Source organism: Alosa sapidissima, chromosome 5 (assembly GCF_018492685.1).
Source record: "Alosa sapidissima isolate fAloSap1 chromosome 5, fAloSap1.pri, whole genome shotgun sequence".
Classification (NCBI taxonomy): domain Eukaryota; kingdom Metazoa; phylum Chordata; class Actinopteri; order Clupeiformes; family Clupeidae; genus Alosa; species Alosa sapidissima.
Genome location: NC_055961.1, coordinates 23315849 through 23328028, shown reverse-complemented (window position 1 = coordinate 23328028; position 12180 = coordinate 23315849). Strand labels below are relative to the sequence as shown.

The 12180-nt window shown below is 41.0% G+C and overlaps 1 protein-coding gene across 3 annotated transcripts in view; it reads left to right on the top strand.

Moving 5' to 3' along the window:
- Positions 1-12180, top strand: part of pof1b (POF1B actin binding protein) — a 34593-nt gene that overhangs the window by 2333 nt on the left and 20080 nt on the right. The window lies entirely within an intron of this gene.

The window sequence follows — 12180 nt, the reverse complement described above, 5'->3', positions numbered from 1 at the left end:
CCACATAGAGGGTGATTAATCAATCAGGTGCGCTTGCAATGATTGAAGCAGGGACTGAGCTTGTGGTCCTCTGTGCATAAGGTAAGGTAAGGTGCTCTTTGTGAATGAGTGTCATGGTGATGGTGCAAATGAGTAAGTCAAACAGTGCAACAGTGCAAGAATAAAGTCTATATATCTATGTATAAATAACTATATTAAGAAATGTATAAGTGTGGTCCCAGTTCGGCTGTGGCATGGAGGGAGGGGTTGTGCATATGTGCTAATAAAGCACGCAAACAGTGAGGCAGAATACAATGGTAAAGTGGCTAGTGGACAGACAGTTCAAGACATGGAGGTGGTGAAGAGGCAGACAGACTATGCGGAGAAGTCTATTTCTCCTCTTCCCTTAAGTGATGCATTGAACAGTTTGGCCCTGGGGATGAATGACTTCCTCAGTCTGTCTGTTGTGACCTGAAAGGTATCAAGGGATTTTATTTCAGGCTATAGAGATACTACTGTAAAACATGTCGTGAAATGGCATTAGTAGCTTATCATCTTTCTTGTGCAGTGGTGTTCTGAAGGATCGCCAACTATTTATATAGATGAAAACGATTTTAATTAATAGTGAGGGGTGGGGGCCAATGTGTGTAAGTGCAGTATGTCAAAAATTAATTCACTAATTCAGTTTTGTTCGAGGCAATAGTATGATGTTATACTATTATGTATAGATTTTCCAATTGCCTTTGCTTGGTCATTTTTCAGTAGGCTAAGTAGGTTCAAAAGTCAGCAGGTAGACTGTGACTCGGAGGTGTGAGTAAGCTTTTCCAGGACACTCTCACCATCAGGAGCCGTTAAAAGAAACTACGCTGCATGGTGCAAAATCATCCCACAGCACACTTTAGTCATCGCTTCATGTATCATTAGTTCAGGTTGGGGCATGTGAGACAATTTAGTGAAGAGCTCTCAGCAGCTGTTTGTGCAAGCATTATTTAAGTTCCCACTGAAACATTGCCAGTAAATGTGATGTTGCAAAGCCTGCAGTTACGTAAGGAAAAGGTGGATTTAAGCATCTTGTCAGTCAAGGTGAGGTCCCTATCTCATCTGTGTGCTACAGTACTCCTGACATACAGTAGGATCAAAGTTCACTGAAGATAATATCTTAGCTATACAGTAACGGTTGAAGTATGACAGAAAGTGGAAGTATGAGAGGAGTTCTTTATCTCCATTCAGCTTAGAAGAGTCTGTTTTTGCTGTTGTTGGTTTTGTTTTGTTGGCAAGTAAGTGTAAGATGACGTATGGTTCGTTGTAGAATTGCCTGTCAGTAGACTCCAAAGGTGAGATGAGATTTCTATGATTGTCTGTGTGAGCCGCAGTCGCTGCTCAATACAAATTCTGTAATCGAACTGTCATGACAGTAATTTTGTTAGTCTCTCCTGCAGTACATGGTTATGGTATTTAGCAGACGCTTAAAAAAACTTTTTTTTTTTTTATTTACAACTATAGAACATAAGGCTTAGAAGAAATCGTGTCAGATGTCAGACAGACTAAATGACATACAAACACATGGTGGACAAGCTATTTTTTAATGGTTGAGGGTTGTCATTTTAGTGTCAGGATTCACACAAATACCAGAGAATGCACACGTCTTCTAAATAGAAATGGGAAGGCACTCTGAGAGCAGATGAGCACTGTAAGGAGCTGCATCCTCAGACTGCAGGGACAGAGGCACAGGTCCTGGAAAAGAGTGTGACCTGGACTAAATGTGCCTTCTGTAGCACCTGCTGACATCTGACATGATTTCTTCTTAGCCTTATGTTCTATAGTTGTAAATAAAAAAAATAACAACCTAATAAAGTGTTCTAGCAACTATTAAAGAGTTTATTAGTTCAAAATTAATTAATCCTATTTATCTTTTGAGGCAAACAATAACTTGTACATGCTGTCTCTCATAACTGTGTTTAGTGACTCACCTCTGAGTGAGATTATAATGAAAGAAGCGCTGAGGCTTTGTTATGAACTCAATTACTTTATGCCTGCTGGGACTTGGTTTGGGGGAATGTGGGGGCCTACTCATGAAACTTGTGGCTTCACACGTATGTTTCACAGATGCATGTCAGATTAACTCTTTCCATCTGCCTTTGAGTAGGTTAAAGCCACTTTGTGGAATGAATATTATACCTGAAATCAAGAAAAAAGGTCACTCCCATTTATTATTGAATTGTTTCAGCTCTGCGTGATGTGACTACCTCAGCTCTACTGGAGCAGCAGTCTGGTGTCATACTGTTTTACACATGCATCCATGAACACAGACGAGGAGGTACAGTGCTACTGTTACCAAAGCTGGATATGGAATATCACCTTCCGGGCTCCAGCTTGCTGACTGAGCCAGTTCACTTTGGTTCACTTTCACATCCTCCTCTGTGACCTGTTTCTGGAGGGCAGTGGCTCAGCCGAACTGTATACTCAAGCAGGTCAAGGTAAACACAAATGTAGTGTTTTTGCCTTACTACGGGGAATTACAGTGTAATTACCTCAGTCGCCCAGGGCAGGTTGTTACCTGGATCCCTGTGCTGTGTGATAATATTTAAAGCACCTTCAAGTGCAATGCTTGTCTGACATACCTTGGCAACCTAAATCTGTGCCTGAGTAATGTCACATTAGTAAGCATGAATGCTAGCGATGCATTTGGTTCTCTCAAATTCATTTTGATAAAACGCTGGATTCTCAAGTGAATTACATCTGGACAGATCCAGAAGGGTTTGAATGTTTATCAAAGCAAAGTTAGAAATGGCCTTGCCTTGCATCCCACGCTAGCCTATACAAAATGAAGCAAGCAACCCATGATTTCGCCTGCAGGCGTTTCTCTGATAGCCATGAGACCAAAGTGGAAAATGCCATCTGTTTCCTCTTACAGCTGTGTTGAACCACAACCCACAAACTCGGCAGGGATGCAAAAAAGTACACTGGAAGGTGTTGTCAAGTTGTTGTAGAAGCAGGCCCACTGTGCTGCACCATCAAGGGAACAGAGACATTGGACCAGGCCTTTTTTACTGATCCAGAGATGGATTTACTCCCTCAACAATGTGATTGTGTTTTAGATATCAAGTCAAGACATTAAAGTTTGGAGATGGAGTAGGAGGCCGCTCAGCTGCACAGTACTGTAATCCTCATTCATATTCTTGTTTCAGTTCTAAATGCCACACAACTGAAAGGAAAATGCATATTTGAACTTCACCTGAAATTTCAAGATTTCTAGAATTGGCTAATTGTTGCTTCTGCCATCGTGGGAGAAGTCATTAGTGTCAACATTCAGGTAGTCGTTTGTAGTGTCGGCAATTTAGCTCACACCTTTTGGAGTGGTGCCAAAGCCAGTCCCATCTTAATGACAGGGCGCCACCTCCTTCATAAGGACTTGGGTAGGGAGCTGTGAGAGACAAACGTTTCTTTGGATTGCTAACCAATGATATAGAGAAAGAAAACCAAACTCTGTGTTATGCTGTTATGCATTAACACAATGCAGTTGTCGTGTGCACCCTTAGGTCTCATAGCAAAGCATGATTACATATGTGTGATGGTGTTAATGCTTCAAATTCATTCTGTAATTGCCAGGTTATAAATATGTCAGTTGAAATTCTAGGTTACAAAACATTGTGAAGAATTGCACTGGATGGAGTTACTTTCTTGGCAAGCATTTAACTTAGCAGAGTGTAGTGAGACTTTGAATGGATATGTTATGCCAGTTGTTTCTGATGAAATTTCCCTAATTCCTTTATCTGCTGTAAACCAGTAAAACCTGGTGTTGACGCAGATCTCTTAAAATGTGGAAAATATGCAGGATCTGGCCTCTGCCTAGTGATGTAATCTGATGGTCAAACTAAAATCGAAAGTGTTGCATTAGTACTCAGGGTAAAAATCGAATGCTTTAACTGTTTTTAGATGAAAGGTTGCTGGTAAACCCTAGAAACATTCTGTGAAACCAGAAGTTTGTTTCTGAGGTAGTAACAAATGTTCGTCTCTCATTCTTTCTCTATGTCCCTCTTGGCTGTATGAAAGCTGAGATCCTACTGTGTGCATTCAAGCCAATGAACACAGGGGCTTCTCTTTTCTTGTTGTGTAAGTGATGCCTTGGACCTGTGGGATGACCCAGTTCTGCTCTCTCAGGTGCACAGACCTCTCCATTGTTGCCTACAGAATAAAGGATGATGAGGCTATGATTGGTATGTTTCTCCTGACAGACATATTCGGATGGTTTAGCGGAATCCTTCTTCTTATCAAATTGACGAAAGTATTTCTCAATGTCTGTGAGAAGTGATTTGCTATTTGGATTGAAGCCACCAAGATGTACACAGATCCCAGACGCTGGCTGGCTGGGAAGCCGGAGGAAAAAAACAAGCTCTCAGAGAGATAAAGAACTCCCCACTCATGCCAAGCTCGGGTAATTCTAACTTCGTACGTTTGAATAACACAAGTAATACCCAATTGGTAAAGCTTCCCAAGATGACAGAGGATACTTTTGGACTGTTGCACAAACTGTAGAATGGCTCCAGGGTTGTCCTTACAGACTTGATATAGCGAGTGGAGGGGATTTCTCTTAGTTTTTCTACTTTTAGAATTGCATGTTGTCCTGGCTTTTCGAGAGACAGAAGAAGAAAGAGTTGAGTTGTTTATCTGTATCTAAATATACTTTTAGAACTTTTGTACAGCTTAACTGGACAGAGGAGGTCAGTGGTACAGCTCTATCATTATTCTGGGATTACCCAAATTGGAGACTTTTCAACTACGGCATAAACCAACAAAACCTTTCATTCATTATAGGTTCATTTCTACTCAGGGTGTGTAATTGGATTACAGGTTACTGTTCATGGAAAGAAAAGAAAATAGGAGAGTTGGCTTTAATATTGTAAGTAAAATGGCGAAGTTTTAGATACTAGTCATAATCAAACAATAGTCAAGTACAATTCTGTTGCCTGCTCTGTTGCTCTCCTGGTTATTATTTGTATGGTGTATAGCAAATCTCATAAAAATGAACCAGCTGTGATCAGGTAACTTTGGATGAAGATAACTACTGATAATATTTGACTATCTGTAGTATCAATGTTATACAGAAAAACATATTCTGAATATTTTGAAGTACTAGTATTTTCCGTATTATTTACATGATGAATGTGGATGCTAGGTTTTTCTCATGTGTTGGACACATTGTTTATTATTTTAGGTCTATTCACTTCTGTATAACTATTGAAAACTGTTGAAAAAGGTTGTGTAAATCCCTCAATTGAAGGACAAGGGTTCTTCAAGGGGTCTTCTCGATTGTTTCTATTGACCGTGGGATAGTTTATTTAAGCTTAGTTTGTATCAAGTTTGTGTTTAGACTTGAATTTTTCATTTTAGGACCAGAGTACCCTTTTACTAGTGAGTGGCTTTGACAAGCTTCTCCCACTGAAAGGGCAGTGCCCTCAAGGTTTTTCCCCCAAACCCTACCCTGAGTTTTGTATTAAAGGCACTGGATTGGCTTAGAGATGTCAAACTGACTGAATTGAAGTATGGCCCCCTGGAGAAAAATGCCCACCTCTGGCCTAGCGAGACCTGTTCTCGTGCCATGTTGCCCTAGACTGGTTGGGTCAGACTTATGCAGGGACCCAGCTAATACACAAACTGCTAAACAGCTCTCAATCACCTTCCATGAAAACTCACTGTCAGCATGCAAAGAATGTTCCCACATCAGACACGCCCCACAATGCAATGCCACACACCCACACTCAGAACAAAGACCTCCATGAGCTCTGCTGACAGACATAACACCTTTTGGCCATGCTGAACTAAATGTGTGCACTTTTCAGCAGTAGCGCTGTTCAGTGTCTTCCACATGTTTACAGTTAAGGTTTAAGTGTCAGCAAATGGCTTGTTGATTGCTTATGGGGGCTCAGAAAATACAATATTGCTTGCTGCATTGCTTTTTGAAGCCTATGTGGACAGTCCAGTCTGAAGTTTTTTTGGACAGTGCCTTCCTGTGTTGGAGATTGGAGAGGTTGGAAACATTGTTTTCTCATAAACCTGTAAACCTCGCCATTGCAATCACTGCTGGTACCATGCAACAGAGAAGCTGAGCATTTACCAAAGTGCAGAATGTGTGTAGTTTAAAGAGAGAATGGCTCAAGGCAGCAACACGGCTCAACACGTGTGAACCTGTTCATCGCATACACACACACACACACACACACACACAAACACACGCACACACAGTGGAATCTTGCCTGACAGCTTTGCCACACCTGTGCATCAAATCATTGTGTGGGAGTAACTTGCAGGAGACTGTTGCCACCTTTCATGTTGATGCCACCTGAACCTTCCTGTACTTCAAAAGAACACACACATTGTAAACATGTTAATCATCACCTGAGGAGGAAGGGTCAGATCTCAGAAGACACCGAGAGGCACTTGAATTATCTACTAACTGGTCTTTGCTTCAAAGAGTAACTTTGCAATGCACTTGCTCTGTATAGCCAAAGCCATGTTCAAAAGCATCTCAGCCAAAGCAGACTTGAGCTGACAACATGTACAGTAGCGCAGGCAGGTCATTTACTCTCACACTCATGATACTCTCACACTTTGTTAGGTGAAACTCAGCCAGCTCTCCCACATGCACAATGTGTTTTGTTCAAATGGGGGGTATCTGAACGTGAGGGAATGGGAGTACAACAGTGTTGTTTCCGAAAATAAAATCATATATCATGAGTCCAGTGTGTTAATGCCAGTGCTGAACAACTCATACCGCGGCGCATTATTTTGGCGCCAGAGTCCAGACACAAAGCCCAGAGCCCACGCACGCATCTCAGGGACACAAGTTGGAACTGGAACTGCGAGGGCTCCTCCTGAGCGGCCACACGGAGATATCTCTCAGCTGTTGGCGTTCTGGAGTCGTCGTGAGGCAAACTGAGGGCATCTTGGGGGAGAGATGCACTTCATTACAGCAAGGAGATCAGAGGAGTAGAAACACACTGGAGTTTTGCTGATGAGATAAAGTATGTGCTTTGATGCTGCCATTAACGGAGTAAGTAAGGGCAAATCCAATTGGAATGCCTTGATTTTATGAAGATAAAAAAGTACAAAAGAAATACAGATCCCTATCCTTTTGTATTTTTGATCACAAGAGATGTTGTTACACGCCATGGACTCTCACAAATTGATGCCATACAGGCAGGGGCGCAGGAGATATTTTGAAAGTGAGGGGGACCAAATTGTGAACACAAACCCATAGTGAGATGAGATTTCCAGATATCGGATCGTCACCTCTGGCCCACTTTCGACCATAAACTTGCCAGAATATTAAGATAATACCATTGATTGATTTCAAAATATTTTTTGATAAAAATGGTCAAAACTGTGAGATGAGCACAACGCCAGATTTGCCCTCAGACCAGGGGGATATTCCATCAACCTCGCTGGGCCAACCCTGGCTTATTTCGATAAGTCTCGCTAATTTTAGTGAGAATTCCGTTCCATTAATGAGGTTAATGTGAATCCCAGCTTGGTAACCATGGGAATTTATGCCACAGAACTAACCTGCTCCGTAGCAGGTTAAAGGAGAATTCCGGTGTGATATTGACCTAAAGTGTATTGAAACATGATACCGAGTGTGAACGTATGTCTCATAGCCCATCTCGGCTTGTCCCCTGCACTCCAAAATCTGGAGCTAGTTAGCCGATGCTACCAACAGCTTTTTCAATAGTGGTGCTTCGGCATCGGGCTAGCCATGCAAATAAATCACTGTTTTACACCCATTTACGAGGCTCAATGTATCTCCACACTTCATTGGTAGACTTCCGAGGGCCCTGACATTTAAAACGAGACATTGAGAACTTTGAAAAAGCACTGGTAGTTTACTTACAAGACGATTTATACAGACAGTATCTTCACGAAGTTTAGCGTTTGCAGCCATCTTGAATTTAGTCACGATAAGTCGAGCAACGAGTAAGAATTAACAGGTATGATAAGGGATCAGATTCCAAAAATAATTCAGTGGAAATGCATGGATTCCAGTTGCTGCTACTGGAAGAAACTGGAATCCATGCATTTCCACTGAATTATTTTTGGAATCTGATCCCTTATCATACCTGTTCATTCTTACTCGTTGCTCGTTGGAGTGCAGGGGACAAGCCGAGATGGGCTATGAGACATACGTTCACACTCGGTATCATGTTTCAATACACTTTAGGTCAATATCACACCGGAATTCTCCTTTAACTTTCAAGCTAAATTAAGCTGTGTTGCAAAAAAAAACAATTAGTCGGAAAACGAGTCCAAAAAGATGGTTCCGTCAACCTGTGCTCTCGTCACCTGTAGCCTACAACTTCAAAAATAGAAGGAGGCCTAGACATGTTTTTTTCCGACAGTGCACCAAGCGTGGATTTACACATTCACTAGCTCCAAAGAATGTATGAAGAGTATGCGTTTAAACATGTTTTAACTTCACATGCGTGTGGTTCTAGGAATTGTGCTACTCTGTGTCACTTACGTTCGGTGGTGGTGGTGTAACGTGCAGCGAGACGGCATAAGAAAGGATACATTCTTGCGTGTTCGCTGGTTCGCTTCCCATACGAAGTATTATGGCTACATTGTTTATCACCTTGATAATGGCATTTTTAGTTATAATCTTTGATGAAAGACCTATGTCTACTGCTGATAAAGGGTCATGCACATTTGGCAGGCTGTTCAGTGACAGAATATAGCCCACTGGCAAAGCTATCTGATGCAAGCCCAAGGATAATTATTCTGTAGCTTAGGCAGCTAATAATTAAAACTGCTTCATGTGGCTATAGGCTATTATGTTGATACTTATTTATTTTATGACCACCTACACCTATACAATAATTTGGAGCGAACACTTTTAATCTAAGAACGTAAGCTATAGATAGTTTTGAATATCCATATGCATATCCATAAGTTGTTTTTGAGTTTATACTATTTATTCATTCACTCGTTTTGTTCAAGCATAGACTGTATAGTCTATGTGTTCAAGAGTGAAGCCAATCAAACTTTGATTTCAAACCATACCATTGCTGTTTTAAATGTATGCTTCCATTATTCTCCAATTTCTGTAGGCAATCTATTTTTTTCTATCGATGTTAAATTTGATGACTTTCGATGAAAATCCTGTAGATGGCGCTTGCCAAATCGAACAGAAATCGTCTAGTATTGTCTTAATTTTACGACATATATCCTCTTTTCGTCAATCTACTGTTTTGGTCACCTGTTCTACCTCGTGCACGAGCAGAGATGAAGCGGAACTAAACCTCGCTTGAATAAACGAGGCCAAGATGCCGCTAACTTGAGTTAATGGAACGGCTTCAGCCCCAAGTGAAAGTCTACGCTAGTTCAAGCCAGGCTATTTCTGTTAAGCGCCGCCTTCATTAGCGAGGTTGATGGAATATCCCCCAGCTTCTTGCTATGTGCAATTCTACATTTATTTATTTATTATGACCGCCGCGCAGCGAAGCGGCGGTCATATAGGTTTAGTCGGATTTTTTTTTTTTTTCGCATGTCCAAATTTCCGTCAAGGATTCCCGGTACACGAAACTTGGTGGGCATGTAACCCCACATGGATAGCATGGAACCATAAATTTTCGTTTTGATCTGTAGCCCCCCCGCTGGACTGGACCCCCCGAAAGGAGGGTAGGGCAGACACAGTTTTCTGTGAATATCTCGAGAACCGTAGGGTTTAGAAGGACCATTTTTTTTTGTATGTTGATCTCAAGGGGCCATGTCAACCCATTCCATAACCACTCATTTCATGTATAGTGCCACCTAGTTAAACACAAAAAAGTAAAAATTAGGTGTTGTAATCACAGGTATCTGTGACCTAACATAGTCAAAACTGCACGAAATTGGAAGTGTAGGATCATTATGACACCCTCTGAATGCACGCCAAGTTTCGTGGAATTCCGTTCATGGGGGGCCACACAATAAATTAATTTATGTTACTATACACCAACTGGCCTGTAGGTGGCCGGAGACAGTTTTCTGTGAATATCTCGAGAACCGTAGGGCCTAGGAGGTCCACCTTTTTATTGTATGTTGGTCTTAAGGGGGCATGTCAACCCATCCCATTACCACTTATTTCATGTATAGCGCCACCTAGTTAAAAATTAAAAAGCAAAAAATGAGGTGTTTTCATCACAATATCTCTGGCTGACATGGTCAAAACTGCACGAAATTGAAAGTGTAGGATCATTATGACACCTTCCGAATGCATGCCAAGTTTTGTGAACTTTCGTTCATGGGGGGCCTTACAATAAAATAATTTATGTGTACATTTAGTGACCGTACACCAACAAGGATTCCTGGGACACTGAAAGACCGGGGTACACGAAACTTAGTGGGCATGTAACCTCACATGGATAGCATGGAACCATCGTTTTTCGTTTTGATCTGGAGCCCCCCCGCTGTACTGGACCCCCCGAAAGGAGGGTAGGGCAGACACAGTTCTCTGTGAATATCTTGAGAACCGTAGGGCCTAGGATGACCAATTTTTTCTGTATGTTTGCCTCCAGGGGTCATGTTAACCCATTCCATGTGCACACATGTGCATAAACAGATACACACGCACACACATACATTCACAGTAATCATACGTATGACACATACTCACACAGTAGACATATGTACGCATGCATGCACATGCACAAACACACATACGCAGACAAACACACAAGCACGCACACCCACACACACACACACACACACACACACACATAAACACACATGCACACAATTCAAGAATTTCTCAGAATTATGAACAGGCAAGATGGGGGTGGGGTTGTATAAAATCAATTTTACATGTGAAATCTATGAACTAATCATGTTTTGGTACTTGTTGTCTAGCAGATACCAGTGAGAATTGAGTGTGGATAATGCAATTTAGTGAGACAGTTAGAATCATATAGGCCTTTCAGCGTGATTTTATTTTTGTGGAACAAATGTGCTGGACTGGGCGGTGGTCATATTTTGTACCGCTCTGTGGTACATCTAGTTTTAGATTTATTTCACACTATTTGGGCCAATGGTAGAATACTCTAAAAGCAAAATCGGATGTTGATATTTTATGAAGCTATGAATGAATCATCATGCCTATGATCCAAACATAGACTACATGATCAAATAGCCTAGTTCGGCCTATACTTAAATTGTCTGGTATAAACCAAATCCACTCTCCACTATGTGTTTGCAGTTAATATTTATGCAACGTTAGAACATGTTGGCTTAACAAGTTACCAGTCCAGACCACACAGAAAATTGCAACAGAAAGTTGACTTTATAATCAACTACTATTTGTTCCAACAGCAACAACAACAAAGCATTTATAAAATTAAAAAAATATATACTGTTACTGGAGTAACTGTATCACATTATCCCAAGCTTTAAAGAGCTCCCCACGTCTGTGACAGGCAGTCGTGACGCCGCTAAATTCTCAGCTTGTTTATACCCCACACTGAACGCGTAAGAATGCTATAGGCCCATCACTCTGGGGTGTGGTAGCCTGCTCTCTGGGATGTATGCACGAGGGTATGTGACGTATCCAATTTGTGTCTTGAAATTATGTTTGAAATACATGTCTTAGAACAAAAACGTTGGGTATAGACTTGTATTTTATATTTAGGCTAGTAGTGAAAATGAGTTGATCAGTGGGCTAGTTGAGTTTGTTATCAATAAACATAACAGCTAATGTCATGTTGAGCATGAGACTAGGCTATAGTGTTAATTTTGTCACCTTATTTTAATTTAGTCTTAGTCTTGTGACGAAATGTCCTTTTTAGTCTTTGTCATATTTAGTCATTCAAATATCATTTTTGTTAGTCAAGTTTTAGTCGACTAAAAGTCTCGTCATTTTAGTCTAGTTTTAGTCAAAAGGAAACTAAAGGTATCTTAGTCTTAGTCAGTTTTAGTCAACACATTTTAGTCTTTTTTTTTTATAACAAATTATTTCTGATTACCATGAGTCAAATAGTGTTTCACACATCTCAATTTTCCAACAATATTGTGTGTCCACAGGGCTACTCTGTTATAATTACTCATTCTGATTTTTTGTCAGTCAGTATGTTTACATGCACAGGTAAGTCGAGCTACAGTTATAGCTCGGCTGGGATTTGACCATAGAGTGTGGTCCGGGGATCACAAGTGGTCCGCAAGCAGACGTGGTAAAAT